Source organism: Podarcis vaucheri, assembly GCF_965113315.1.
Source record: "Podarcis vaucheri genome assembly, chromosome: 3".
Classification (NCBI taxonomy): Eukaryota; Metazoa; Chordata; class Lepidosauria; order Squamata; family Lacertidae; genus Podarcis; species Podarcis vaucheri.
Window position 1 is genome coordinate 22,381,652 of NC_138761.1, and position 13,437 is coordinate 22,395,088.

At 47.1% G+C, this 13,437-nt stretch overlaps 1 long non-coding RNA gene across 1 annotated transcript in view; it reads left to right on the forward strand.

The window, feature by feature from the left end:
* Nucleotides 1-872: 872 nt before the first annotated feature.
* The window catches only part of LOC309529761, a 36,042-nt gene continuing 23,477 nt past the window's right edge, over nt 873-13,437 (forward strand). The window contains exon 1 of the long non-coding RNA XR_014218426.1: nt 873-1,063. This is a non-coding gene — a long non-coding RNA (uncharacterized lncRNA). The remainder of the gene's footprint in view (nt 1,064-13,437) is intronic.

Genomic DNA, 13,437 nt, shown 5'->3' on the forward strand with positions numbered 1-13,437 from the left:
TTGTATTTCTCTCTCCCGCTAACTTTCACCCAGTCCCTTCAGGCGCTTAATCAACAAACTGTGGGAAAAAGACGGGGTTTATTACACTTCTCAGCTGAGCTCCGATTCTCTCCTAGCGCAGAAACATCCTGAAAATAATAAATGCCCATATCTTTCTCTTGAGTCTTCACGAATCGGATGGAACAAGCTTCTGCCCTCCCTAGCTGATGCGTCCCACAAGCAGTGGGGGCTTCCTTTTCCCATACTAGAGACTAAGATGGATAAGGGGCAAAATATGAAAGGACATCTCAGCAGGTGGAAACAAGCCCGGGTCTTCTTCTGACTAAGACGTGTTGATTCTTAGCTCGGCCGTCCCCAAGGCGACTTTCTGCAGACAACCCCGGACTTCTGTTTCTAACGCAGCGTCAGCCATCTCCCCAATGCAGACCCCAACCTCGTTTCTGGATACCGGTGCCTTTGCGGCCCCTGCCGCGGTTATCCTCCCCAAACTCCCGAGCGCGCACACAAGCGCACGGACAAACTTTGGGCATTGTTACCGGGTATCGGGTGGGAGAGGAGGGGGGGGCGGACAGCGAGGATAGGCTTTGCCCTAAGCAGGGCGACTGGAGCTCTCCATCTCCCCTCGCCTAAGCCTGTTAGGGACACATTCTCCTGTCCTTAAACGTACAAGCAGATAATTGTTGGCGCGCTATCTTTGTACGGAGGAGGCCAGGGTGTAAATGCCTTTTAATGACTGCAGCTGCTGGCTGAAAACTGTCAATGGAATTGGCGAACACAGAGCCCCCGGAAAAGAAAAAGAGAGAGAGAGAGGAGAGGCGCTTTTTTTTCCTTTTTTTTTTTTTTTTTTTTTTTTTTGCAAGCAAACTGCTGAGCCTGAGAGCCGCTGGAGCCGGAGAGCGAGCGAGCGAGAGAAAGAGACAGACAGAAAGGAAGGAGGAGGAGGTGAAAAGAGAAAGAGTGATCGGAGGAAAGATCCCAGCAGCCGAGCCGTCCGCTCTTCCGCCTCTTCACCCGGGCCAAAGTCATCAAGCCATGCTGACCTTGAAAATCCTTTCCGGATCCTGTAAGTGGCGGTTTGTTTGGGGGGATGATTTTCTTAAAAAAAAAAAAATCATACGCTCAGGTCCCACTGGAAAAGCTCCTGCTTTTTTTGTTTGTTCGGAGTAATGTTTTCTTTCTTTTTAAGGATCCATTCCCACCCCCACCCCGCATCTCACTTCCGTGACCCCATGGCTTAAGAACTTGGGGATAGAGTTCGATCCCCATCTTTGCTAAGGAGCCCGGGAGGGGAGGAGAAGGGAGGGAGGGAGGGAGAGAGAGAGGAGAGGAGAGAGGTCGTAGCGGGTACAACGCCTCTGCTCGCAGCCTGCTTGTCTTTTCTTCGACACGCTTGCTCCTTCCTTGGGGCTCTGCATTTCTTTACCCGCCCCCCCAATCCCTTTCACCAAAGGGCATTTTGCACCCTGATTTTGAACAGGCTAAGAGGAACAGAAGTCAATTCCCCGGGAGAGATCAGTAGGGCTTGCTTTGGACAGGATGGCGGGGCGCGCTGAGTGGGGGGAGCCGTCTCTGACCGCTGTTCCACCTCATCACTCGTTTGGAAGGGGTTGTTTCAACATTTAGAACCCGGAGACGATTTCACCAGTGCTGGAACTACCTGGAACACCTAATTTGAGGGAAGCGGGTTCCCAAGTAATTGTCTTCCTCGGAAGTCAGTCCCTTTGAATTCAATGGGGCTTCCTTCCAGGTCCTTCAGGGTCCGGGGAGGAGGCGGCGCTCCTCTTGCGCGTGTTTGCTTTAAAATCCAGCCTCTCTTTGGGCAACTCGGTGGATGCCATCCCGCGCCACCGAGAAGCAAATCCCATTTGTGTGAATGGAGCTTGATACCATAAGTGCGGATCCTGAAAGCCTCATCTTAACACTTAGCATCTCCACCGCGCCTTGTCTTGGGACTCCAAGCGCCTTTGGTTCAAATGTAATAACTGAGGGATGGGGGGGGGGTTGTCTCTCCTTGTCTGCGGGATTGCTTTCTTTTGTGCTTCCCAGTTTATCCCTCTTTCCTGCAGCCCCCACCTTCCTTTAATCCTGATTCTGTCCGGAACGACCTACCAGGCGGGTCAGATTCTCTCCCCTGCTTTTATGTGTGTGCTCAGATTGTGTGCTCAGTACAATTCTGGGCTTCCTCTGGAAATTAAAAAAAATGTTGGGAAGAACAGGGAAGAATTAAGAAAGGGAAACCGGAATAAAAGGAAAGGAGAACTCAGATCAGTCACAATTACACACACACCCCTAGACACAACAACCAACAACAACAACAACAGGGTTTTCATTGAATTACTTAATAGCAAGCAGTGATTATGTCCTGCTACAATTATATCCTTAAAAAAAAAAAGAAGGCTCCCTTCCCCATTTCAGAATAAGAAACGAATACATATGTTAGACGTCCTCTTAAGTTTGACCCACTCGGCAGCTGTAATTCAATCCGGTTGATGTGAAGGGTGTGTTGTGCACGCGGGTGTAAAAACCGAAGGCAAAGGACTCTGGCGGGGCGGGGGGGGGGCTAGTGGGGATAAGTTTGTATTAACTGGCTCAAAGCCACTTCCAAAGGTTCAAGGTGAAACTTTTATATATATATATCAGTATTTCTTTTCTGCTGGTAACATCGACGTTAAGGCTGCAGCCTTAAACTCCTTTATCTAGTGGTTGAATCCAGCGAGCTTTTCTTCTAAGGCAGCAGACAAACGTGTAGGACTGTACTGTTCAGAGTGACAAAGAAACCGAATTGGTTTCGGTTAGGAAGAGTGCAGAACGTGTGTGTATGCCTAGTTTCGAAGCCAATAAATTATGTGCGGAGGAAAAAGTTGTTCTTCTGTTAAAAGGAATAGTTGAGTTTCTAAAGCAGCCCTCTCCAACTCCCTTGCAATGAGTTTGTTGCAGGGATTCAGAGCTCTCCTTTTCAAAAAGGTCTCTCTGGTAGCAAATCCTGTTTCTCTGACTTAAATTTCCTATAGTTTGTCCGGGTAGTTCCTTTTTCCAGTTCCTGACAAGGGCACTCTAATTCCATGTGGAATGTCTTTTGCTTCGAGTCTTCCGATTTCTGCACTATTTTCAACCAGCCACCCAACTTTCCCCACGGGGTCCTTGGGTTTGCTTGTCTGAAGGTTTGCACTTTCCCCCGGTTACTCGGGATCCCAAACCATTTATGCTCCGCAATAATTCCCTCACATTTCAGAGGACTGTATCTCAAGTAACAATACCCCGATTAAATGCAGGTACTTAGAAATTCAGTCCCAAGTGACTAACAGTCAGGCGCTCAGTCTGATCTTATGCAAACGAGGCTACTCCAAAGTAAGTGTTGATCCTTATTTACTTGTAATTACGCCCAGGTAAGTGTATATAAAATTGTACACTTATCCGCACCCTGCGGCTTCAATTTAGAGTTAGGAGCGGCCCAATTATTTCAGTGGAACTTAAACTGGCTTCAGGCTACAGTCCCATTATACGTGGGGGGGGGGAGCAGCAGTGGTCTCAGTGGCACTTACTCCCGAGTAAACAATCCTGGGATCGAGCTTCACCTGCCCACTGGGTTATGGCCCCATGTGTTTAGGATCAGAAAGTGGTGCCCAGTCCTGCGGGCAAAATCCTGATTGTGTAAATCCCACTGAGTCCGGTGGAACTGATCTCCTAAGTCACTGTGTTTCAAACTGCAGCCATAACCTGGAAATCGTTTCCTTGCACGGTCTTGAATACCGTTAAATCTTGTTATTGAACTTACACACACGCGTGCATGCATATATCAGTGCAGGCGTAAACTTTAAAGAATAGTTACAGTTACTGGAAGACAGTACCTATTGCTTACTCCAAAGAAAACGTGCTTTAAGGATGCTATTGTTATACGCATCCTCGATAGTAAATATCGCCAGGGACAGCGGGGCTTTACTTCTGAGTGGCTCCGGATCAGGCCGCACCAATCGGTGCAAGGGAGATCCTTAATCTAATTTAGAAGCTGTAATTTAGCTATGTTAAGTAGAAGACACTCTCGGGCTTCTTGGCACGGGCTGACAAGGGCCAGCCAGGCCGTTGGGACTGATTTAGCCATCAGGGAGGAGGAGAAATGTTAACGTTCCCATGCAAAAACGCAGGGGACGGTGTTAGCCGGATCCTACGCTGGGTTTTAAACAGAAACAAGCCCAAGGAAAGACGCACAAGGTCTGGCAGCCCAGCGAAGTTTCTTCCGTCCACAGGCCTGAAAAGGAAGACGCCGAGAGCGCGCAGGCAAAGCACAGGCATGGCTGAAGTCCGATTCTCCACTTTCCTCCGGATTTCAAAACAAGAACTCAACAAGAAAAACCAGAGTACTACGATTTCCATTCCAAATTGTTTTCTCTCTTTTAATTCCCAAATTCCTGGCGCGAGGAGGAGAAGGGAGGAGTGTGTGTGGGGGGGGGACCCTGAATATCTTATCAATCTCTGGCAGTGACCCTCCATTAGGGGGGCATCCTGCTCGAGGCCCCGCCGTTGGAAGAAGGCTGCCCAATCAGAGCGATTGCACGCCTTGTTAGTGATGGCTGTAATGAAGCTTCGCCATACACTCGAAGAAAAGCTCCCTCAATGCCGATTTACCTAATAGTCAACTCGTTACTTCTAATGAATCGCATCAAAACCCGGCCCTGAATGGGAAGCGGGGAGCAGGCGCTGAACCTGCAGCCCCTTCGCCCTCGCCGCCCCGCTCTCGACTACAACCACCCTGGGCTGCTGCTCCCACCTCATCCAACCAACGCCACCTCCTTCCTTCTGCGCCTTCGTTTACGCAGCTCTCGGGTCTCCGGGAGGGGGGTGGGAGACGACGCTCGGTGGCCCCGATCCACCTAAAGCAATCCGTGACTGGCAGTGCAATTTGGCCCTCACAACGACCCTGTGAGGTAGACAGAGGGTGCCTGTCCCGAAGCGCGTCATTGCTGGGCAGAGATTTGAACCCACCATCTCCGTAGGCAGCGCTTGTCTCTAGCCCCGACGCCACCCCTGATTTTTCTTTTCAGTGGGAATTCCGACTCAGGCTTATCCACATTAAATCAGAAGTGCGTTACATTGGAGTTTAAGGCAGGGCGGCCGCCAGGCCATATTGCGTCACGGGTGAGATAAGGCAGAAATACTCCCCTACATTTGGAAGGGACTGATCTCCCCAACTCCCGCCAAAAAGGATTGAAACCACCTTCCCTGAATTGGGACCAGCACCCTTAGGGGGACGGGGCCGTCGCGTGGTGCCTGCTGCGTCGGCCAAAAAAAGGGACGTGGCCCCTTTAAATCCGGGGCTCCAACATTCCGTAAGGGAACTTTGCAGCAGTTAAGAGTCTTTGCGCTGCGTTTTCGCTTTTCTCCGAAGGGGCGGGCGCGCCGCCCTTTAAAATCAATTAGTATTTTTCTATTCTGGAGGTAAATTATTCAAACAAATGTTTGGAAAGACCCCGAGGGGGGAATTTGGCCATGACAAAAGGTTTGATTAGCCTGATTTCCTCCCCCCCCCTTGGCTCCCCCCTTCCTCCAATACACACACCTCCCCAAAAGTAACAAAGCACCGATGAGCTCCAAGCCACTAGAAGAGGGCAGCGCCAATTAAACGCCCGCCATTCTCTTCCCCGCCCGAAAGTACCCCCAAACTGGGGGTGGGAGCTCGCGGGTCTGGGTGTATGTTTGTTTTTTGGGGGGGAGGGGAGGATTTATGGCCTTGGATTTGCCATAGTACAACAAGCAAATAAGGCAACTACCACAAATATCAGAAAAGCAGCAAAGTGCTAATGGTGTGTGTGTGTGTGTGTGTGTGTGTGTGTGTGTGTGTGTGTGTCAGAGAGCGGGGAGAGCTCGATCCAAACAATAGCAAGCCCTAAATGCAGATTATTACATCCACCGATCCTCGTCCATTATCTGCCCTCCGTACTGTCTATATATTGATTTCCATATCCGCGTTTCATGTCTGTGAAGAGAAAGGGCGAACCAACAGAGTCCAGAGGCTGAACTGCAGTTCCCCTTTGGTTCTTGCAAGCATGGCGAGTGTGATTTTTTTTTGGGGGGGGGGGTTGTTCCTTAACTTGTCCACCTGGTTCGCCTTTCCCATTTCACCTAGGCACAACCAGCCTCTGCAAACAAACCCAAGAGTGTTTTGGCAGGCAGGCTATATAAGCGCAGCTTGGCCTCTAAACCCTCTCCCCAAACCTTTCCAACGCAAGAAAAGTACAATCCTGAAAGACTGGTGGAAGAACTAGGCAGATTGGCAAAAAGGTAACAGAAACATTTTCCGGGGGTGGGGTGGGGTGGGGGTACCGCCAGCGGATCAATCAAGGCCCAGAACGAGAGTGCAGCGCTTAAACCTCCACACACCCCTCCTGACACCCCGTTTAAAATCAGCTGGTTTTTTTTGTTTCCTCCACCAGAAAGCTTTACAAAAAGAGAACAGTACCCAACAAGAGAGAAGAGGGAAAGTGCGGATTTGAGAAGCTTTTGCAAATACCGGTTGCCCCGACGCCAAAAATCCTTACTCCGAAGTAAGTCGTGTTGATTTCACTAGGAGGGGCACCCTTATTAAACGCGCACAGAATGGCGCTGTTATGTCGGAGCACCGGGGAGTCGCCGTACGGTATAAATGCTACTCAATCTGCTTCGGAGTAAGGAGTTTCTGGATCGTGGCAAGTCCCGTAACTGCAAGATATTTCAAAGGAAGGTTCCAAAGTGTGGCTGGAGTAAGTGTGAAATTATTCAAGAGAGGTCTACACAAGCCAATATAACCACTCTAGAGTGGGGTGGATTCTGATTTCCTCTCTGGCACCAGCCTGTCTTGGTGCCGCACTGAACTCCACGCAGACACCACGCTGTAATGTGTGAATTTCTTGGAGGGCGCCGGAATAACGCGATGAGCACGCAGGTGTGTCGCCTCTCTCCGCACCATCCCTGTATTTATTTTAATCAGCAGTGCTGTGGAAGGTCAAAACTAAATGAAAATATATTCCAATTTGCAAGTAACCCTGCCAGCCAAGATAATGCCTCCGTTGCTTTCCATACACCTCTCTCCTGCTACAGCACATTTAAGCTGAGACGGTCACTGTGTTACAGAATCAATTGACATCGGCTGAAGTGAGTTGTGGATGTCACTGCGATCTTTCACAAGCACTGGAACTTCCAGCTCAGCGGGATGAAAACATGGCTTTCCTACCCCCATATATAAACTAGTGTTCCCACGAAACTTGAAAATAAACACTTTATTATTATGTTTGATTAATAAAACAACCACCGCCGCTACCCCAGGGCAGGACTCAGCCAAAGGAAAGCACTTTTCAGTCCCATTGATTTCAAAGGAAAAGGCATGAATATTGGCTTAATTCTTCCATTGAGGTAAATGGGGATGACTCGTGATTCACTTTGGCTCACTGTCAAGGAGCGTCCAAGGTTTTTCAAAATCTTAACACTCCTTGCACATGCAAGGATTTGGGGAGAAGGAAACTGGGTGACGCATGATCAATCGATGATGATGATTTCTTCCTACAAGTGTTCAAATTCTCGCTGACGACGGCCCAAGTGTAACAGTTCCACCCAGAACAAAATGGGCTGCCCTCTTTATCATGTAAATTGCCATTCACTTGACACCGCACACCCCCGTTTAGCGGATCAAGCTCGGTCCTGGATTACTGGGAAACTTTTGTAAGGCTCTTACTCAGGACTAAACAAATATTTGACAAAACTCCCCAAAGAGAACGCTGATCATCTTCGGCTGTGTCAGAGAAATGGCCATTCATGAAACGTAGGGGAAATTTCAGGCATAAAGATACTGCCCTAGGCAGTCTTGCTGGTCAGTAAGTCAGTTCCGTAATTATAATCAGGAGTCCCTTATGCTTCAAAGTCAATGTGTTGAGGATGTGGTATTAATATATATGCATTTTAAATTCAGGATCCATATGCCCACACATATTAGTTCAGTCAGGCTAGATTACTGAGAATATTATGTTAAAATAAAATAGGGAAAAAACAAGAAAAGGCGTGCTTGTGTGCCTGGTTTATATCTGTACGATAGAGATAATTGATACATGTGCATGTCTACACACTCCAAACTCCAAAAAACTGTTCCACAATATATATATATATATATATATATATATATAGAGAGAGAGAGAGAGAGAGAGAGAGAGAGAGAGAGAGAGAGAGAGCAGGCTCTAAACCGATCTGAGATGCCATAGCTTTTAGTGGTATAATTTTCTCCCGAGAAATCTGTTGAGAGCAAGGGAAGTCACGAGTCTGCATGTGGATCCGGTGATAATCATAACAATAAGACCCGGATCGCACCCTGAATGTAGCAAAAGCATTGCTCTCGCTGTGCACACTGCGTGCGTCTTTATCAAAGGTCCTAAATAATCACATACACACGCATTCCCAGTTAAAGGTGCATTTCTGTGAAATTTCAATTCTGTCTTCTGAAACCGCTAATTGCTCTGTACTCTATTTGTTTTTTAAAAAGATGTGTACACATCATCAGCAAGGGAGTGAGAGAAAGAGCGCAGGGAAATTGGATATTTTTTTCCTTAAGGAAAGAGAACGGTGGGGAGGGGGAATTTCATATATGAAGAGGAAATATCTCCAGGAATTTCTCTCCCCCTCTTACGCCTTCTAAAGCAGTCAAAGGAAAGAAAGGTATTTAAAAGTTGTGAGCCGCTGAAAGGTGCTTCAGAGAATGTTGCATCAAGAGGCGCAGCCCACAATTCCTGTTTGGATTCAACAAATAGGCTTGGGCCGGGAAGTCAGGTGCAATTTTCTTTGAGTTTCAAATGAAAAAAAGCGCTCCCGGGACACTGATCTAGATAAACAGAGGAGGAGGCTTCGATTTCATTACAAATTGGTCGCTATGAATTCAGGGGGGCGGGGGGGGCAAGCAACCCTGATAATTCCTATCTGAGAAGAATACACGGGTTGACTGCAAAAGAGATCATGCTCGGAGAAGGACCCATTGAAAGCAATGGACTTAAGAGAGGTTGGTTTGGCGGGACGTTGGTTTCAGAGGGTCTTCTTCTCTGAGCGTGACTGAATCGGCTACAGCATGTAAATAGGGAGACAAATAGACAACCCGAATGCAGTTAAGCAGCCATAAAATACAGCAATTCGAATCTAGGGAGATGGATTTAATTTATTTATTGGGTAACCCCCTCCAACTTCCTTCCTTCCTTCCTTAAGAACCACAAAGTACGGTACCATGCACGGACCCCTGGGAAGACTGGGTGTCTTTCGTGACGCTCCTGCTTCTCTGCTATAAACTTTTTAAGGCGGGCCTCAGCGGGCTAACAAACAGGCTGCGTGCATGAAAGGCCAGGGGTTGCGAGAATCGCTCTTGACTTCTTAGCAGTCGCCGAGAAAGGAGCCGGAGCGGCTTAATATGAGGGGCTCAGTCAGCAGAGAAGAAAACAAAGTTTGGGCTTGCGGGAGGAAGAGCCAAACAAAACGCAGAATCGAGGGGTGGCGGGGAGCGAGATGCAGGGGAGAGAGGAGGAGGAGGAGAGGACGAAAGTTGCGTTTCACACGTGCACTTTTGCTTGGCCCTTTTGACTGAGCCCTGGTGGGAGAAACACAATAACAACTCCACTCCCTTCCATAGGAACCTCCCTCCCCCCCCCCCATTTTCCCCTCCAAGGTATCCGGAAATCCACAGGAGCTTTCACCTCCATCTCCATCGATCCACCTTCTTCCTCACCCCAGATCCAAGCCAGGGAAGGGGCAGGTTGAATCTTTCCGAAGCGATCTGGCTGTTTCCTTTCTTTGCAAAAGGCCATTATCCCCCAGGGCGCACCAATAGTTCTTTCAGTGTGCCTTTGCCTTGCACACATCGATGGTGGCAGGCAGCTTTTGAGACAGACAAGAGGCACGGACCCGCGCGCGACAGAGAGATCGTACAGCAGGAGCGTGCGGGTCCATTCAGAAGTTAACAGCCCTAGGGGCCACCATGGCTGTGCTTCTGAGTAACAGGTGCTTCTTGCAGATTTCCCAGAGCAGGGGTACCAACTTGAATAAAATATTGGGGGGAGCCAGATAAGCCCCGCCCCACATAATCAATCATATGACGTGATGCACGCATACCATTTGAATGGCAATACCCATCAACTTTTTTTTGGGGGGGTGGCCCCCTCGGAGTTGGCTCCTATATCCCAGAGGCACCCAGCTGGCTACTGTAGGAATAGGATGCTAAGCCTAATGTAACAGGCTCCTCTTATGTTCTTAATCTCCAGGGACTTTTAATTTCCAGGGAAGGATGCTCAAGGCTGGAAGGTGAAGCTGGGGAGATTCAGTCTCATCCAACTCACTCAGAGGACTTATCTCCTTCTTGTCTAAGTAGGTGTATGTGGGAGACTACAGACAAATTGACAAGAGCAAACAGCATTTTTTGACCAATTTCACATGCCGTCTCTTCTCCTGTCTTGGTGTTCACTGTTCGCAAAACATACAGGGATCCTTTAAGTGATTCCCCACACAATTCTAGATGTTTCAGTCCCAATGGATTTGACTGGAGTTACTCTCACGTAAAAGTGCAACCCTATGAGGCTGCTACCCTGAGAAGAAGTTCCATTGAAGTCAGCACAGCTTACTTCTGAGTTGACATGCATGTTAAGTATGCTTAGACTCATACCCATGTAGTCTAATATATATACTGCATGTGTATCAATTTCCATAAACCGGCCATGCTTATGCCCAAATTTTAATTTTACAGGTATTTGCACAGGTGTATGATTTAACATGTCCCTACATGCACACAGAATTCTTTCACATATCTATAGATTGCCTGCATGTAATACCCTTACACGTAGCTATTTAAGTAAATGTAAAGTTGGATTTTGGAAGTACAGCTGTGTAGATTTTGTATACAGAGGAACCCATATTGTGTTTAGTATCACACAAGACTAGATATCAGAAACTGATATCCAGAGAAGACAGCTTGAAATAAGGTAGCTTTGCTAGACTAGTTTTAGCCTTTTAATTTAGGTAATCCGGGATGCTCTAACGCATAGTAGATTCTCCTGGTATTTCCCCCTTTAAAGCAATAACCACACAAAGTCTTGTAAAAGCTAAAAACAACATTTACTCACTCAGAATACTTGTTGAAGAGCAGTAGATACAGCAGCTGGAACTTCAAGAAAAGAAATAAGATGTTCCAGGTCTGAAGGCATTGTGTCTTGGAACCTTTCAGATTAGAGTTAGGTTCCTGCGACTCTATACACCCTTACTTGGGGGAAAACCCTGTTAAGGACTTGTTAATAACTTCCTTGCATCTGAGTACTTCTGAGAACCTAGGATTGGGCTGTTGAGCACTATTCAAGCAGGCCTATGGTGAATGACATTTAGTTCTAAGTAACATTGGATGCACTTACACAGAAAATAGTCCCATTCAGAACCTGAACCAAGTCTGATTATTTCACCCATATGGTCCTGCACATGTACTTGGAGGCCAGCTCCCAACAGCCCCAGCCATTACTGCAGATGGTTATGGACGATGGGAGTTGTAGTGCAACAACAATACCTAGAGATTAACAGGTTAGCCATCCCTGGCCTAGCCCCTTATATTTGGCTTACCTTAAGCTAGAGAGCCAGGGTGTAAGCTGTGCTAAAAAATGACAGGTGCTGGGGCTGGTTGGTAGTAACACCACAAATGGTGTTACTGGTAAGGTTGGCCAGGGAAGTGTCTTAAGGCACAAAATGGTAAGAGAGAATAACAACAACAAAATCAGCAGTACTTGCTCCCACATATTCAGCAGTACTTGCTCCCAGCTTTTCATCCACTAATTTTCCAACATAATTTATTTCTGCTTACTGCATTTAGGTTCAAGAAGCACACCCATACCACATTTTTTACTGTAACCAGCAGCACTAACTTCATAACAAGCAGCATATTTTTGTCCAACAGCTGAAATCCATGCAGACCTCTTCTTAATATATCTCCTCTTAATGGGAAAGCCCTATTCAGGTAGGGTTGAGCTGCTTGCACAAGGAGAATCAAGGAGGGACTATCAGGGATTTTAATGAAACAGCTGGATCCAGTATCCAGTTAAATCCTACAATGGGGTTCAACGGAGCTTACTCCCAGAAAAATTTGAATAGGTCTTAATCTGTAAAGTGCCACAGAGCAAGGTGTTTTTGTTGGGAAGGGTCTTTGGCCCTCATGGAATACACTGTAGAAGTCAGTTAAATACTTCTGCCAGTAGATTAATGAGATACAAGATACAAGAATAAGAAATGACAACATTCTCATGAACGCAATGCCTTTATTCAGTAGTGGTTGGTGCCCACTGAGAATGCAGTGGGGCCAAATGCAGGGAGCCCAAATAGTAGGCAGAGCCAAGCCAACTAATTCTAGTTCCCACCCCTTCCTCCTCCCTGTTGAAGTCTACAAGGGCAACTGGGCCTAAGGAAGAGGAACCTGACAGGTAGCGCCACCACCCTCTGGACTGCTTACTAAGAAGGTAGATAGGTGGGAGATAGATGAGGAAGGCAGAGGTTGTTGGGACAGCGCCTCACATGCCCTAATAGACAACTCCATTGCCTCTCTTAGATCAGTCAAAATATCACAAAACATTAGTCATGTTTTTGAGTTCTCCAGACCTCTTCAACAGACTGGATAATAAGCAAAGAAGGGACAGGATGCTTGGTTGGTAGTAACACCACAAATCTGCATCTGGTAAGGCTGGTCTTAAGGCACAAAATGGTAAGAGAGAACAGCAGCAACAACAACAACAATTCCCTGCCTTTTTCACTTATGGATTTCAGCTGTCTTTTAGGTATTATGCAGGCCTCATCAATGATGGAGATTGACTGAAGAATTTGTAAATTTAAATTTCCTGTCCCTGTGTGTGTGAGAAATTTGAGAGTAAACAGACTGTGAACTGCTTTATGGCAGAATAAAAATACTTCTGCACTTTGGCAGCTTACTGGAAGATAGGAATTAGGCAATTATTTATGGTCACCTGATCTTTCCCCTCTCTGTCCCTTTTACTAAGAATGAACCACTTTTAGTAAAAACAAAAAGGTTTACTTACACTTCAATGCAGGCAGCAAATATGCAGGTAAAAATAGTGATTAGTTACAAAGAACAAAATTAGTTTCAAAAATAGAGCCTGAGCTCTAAGCAGAGCCCAGGCATGTATGTCTGCTCATATCACTGGCTTGAAAGGGAGAGAGAGACTGAGGCAAGGAGGAAGGAGAAAAGATTAAGATCCCTTGTCCTATTTCCCATCACAGGAAGTAGGGGATATGACATGACACAGACCTGTCTTCTCTAGGAATACAGGAGCTCTGTGAGTCTTAACCTTTGCACTTATCCAGCCGGGCTCTTCTTCCAGGTGGCACTTCACTCTACTGCTCTCCAAATCCCAGTCCAAGAGGGTCAACTTGCAGCTACCAAGTATTTGGAATGTTTTA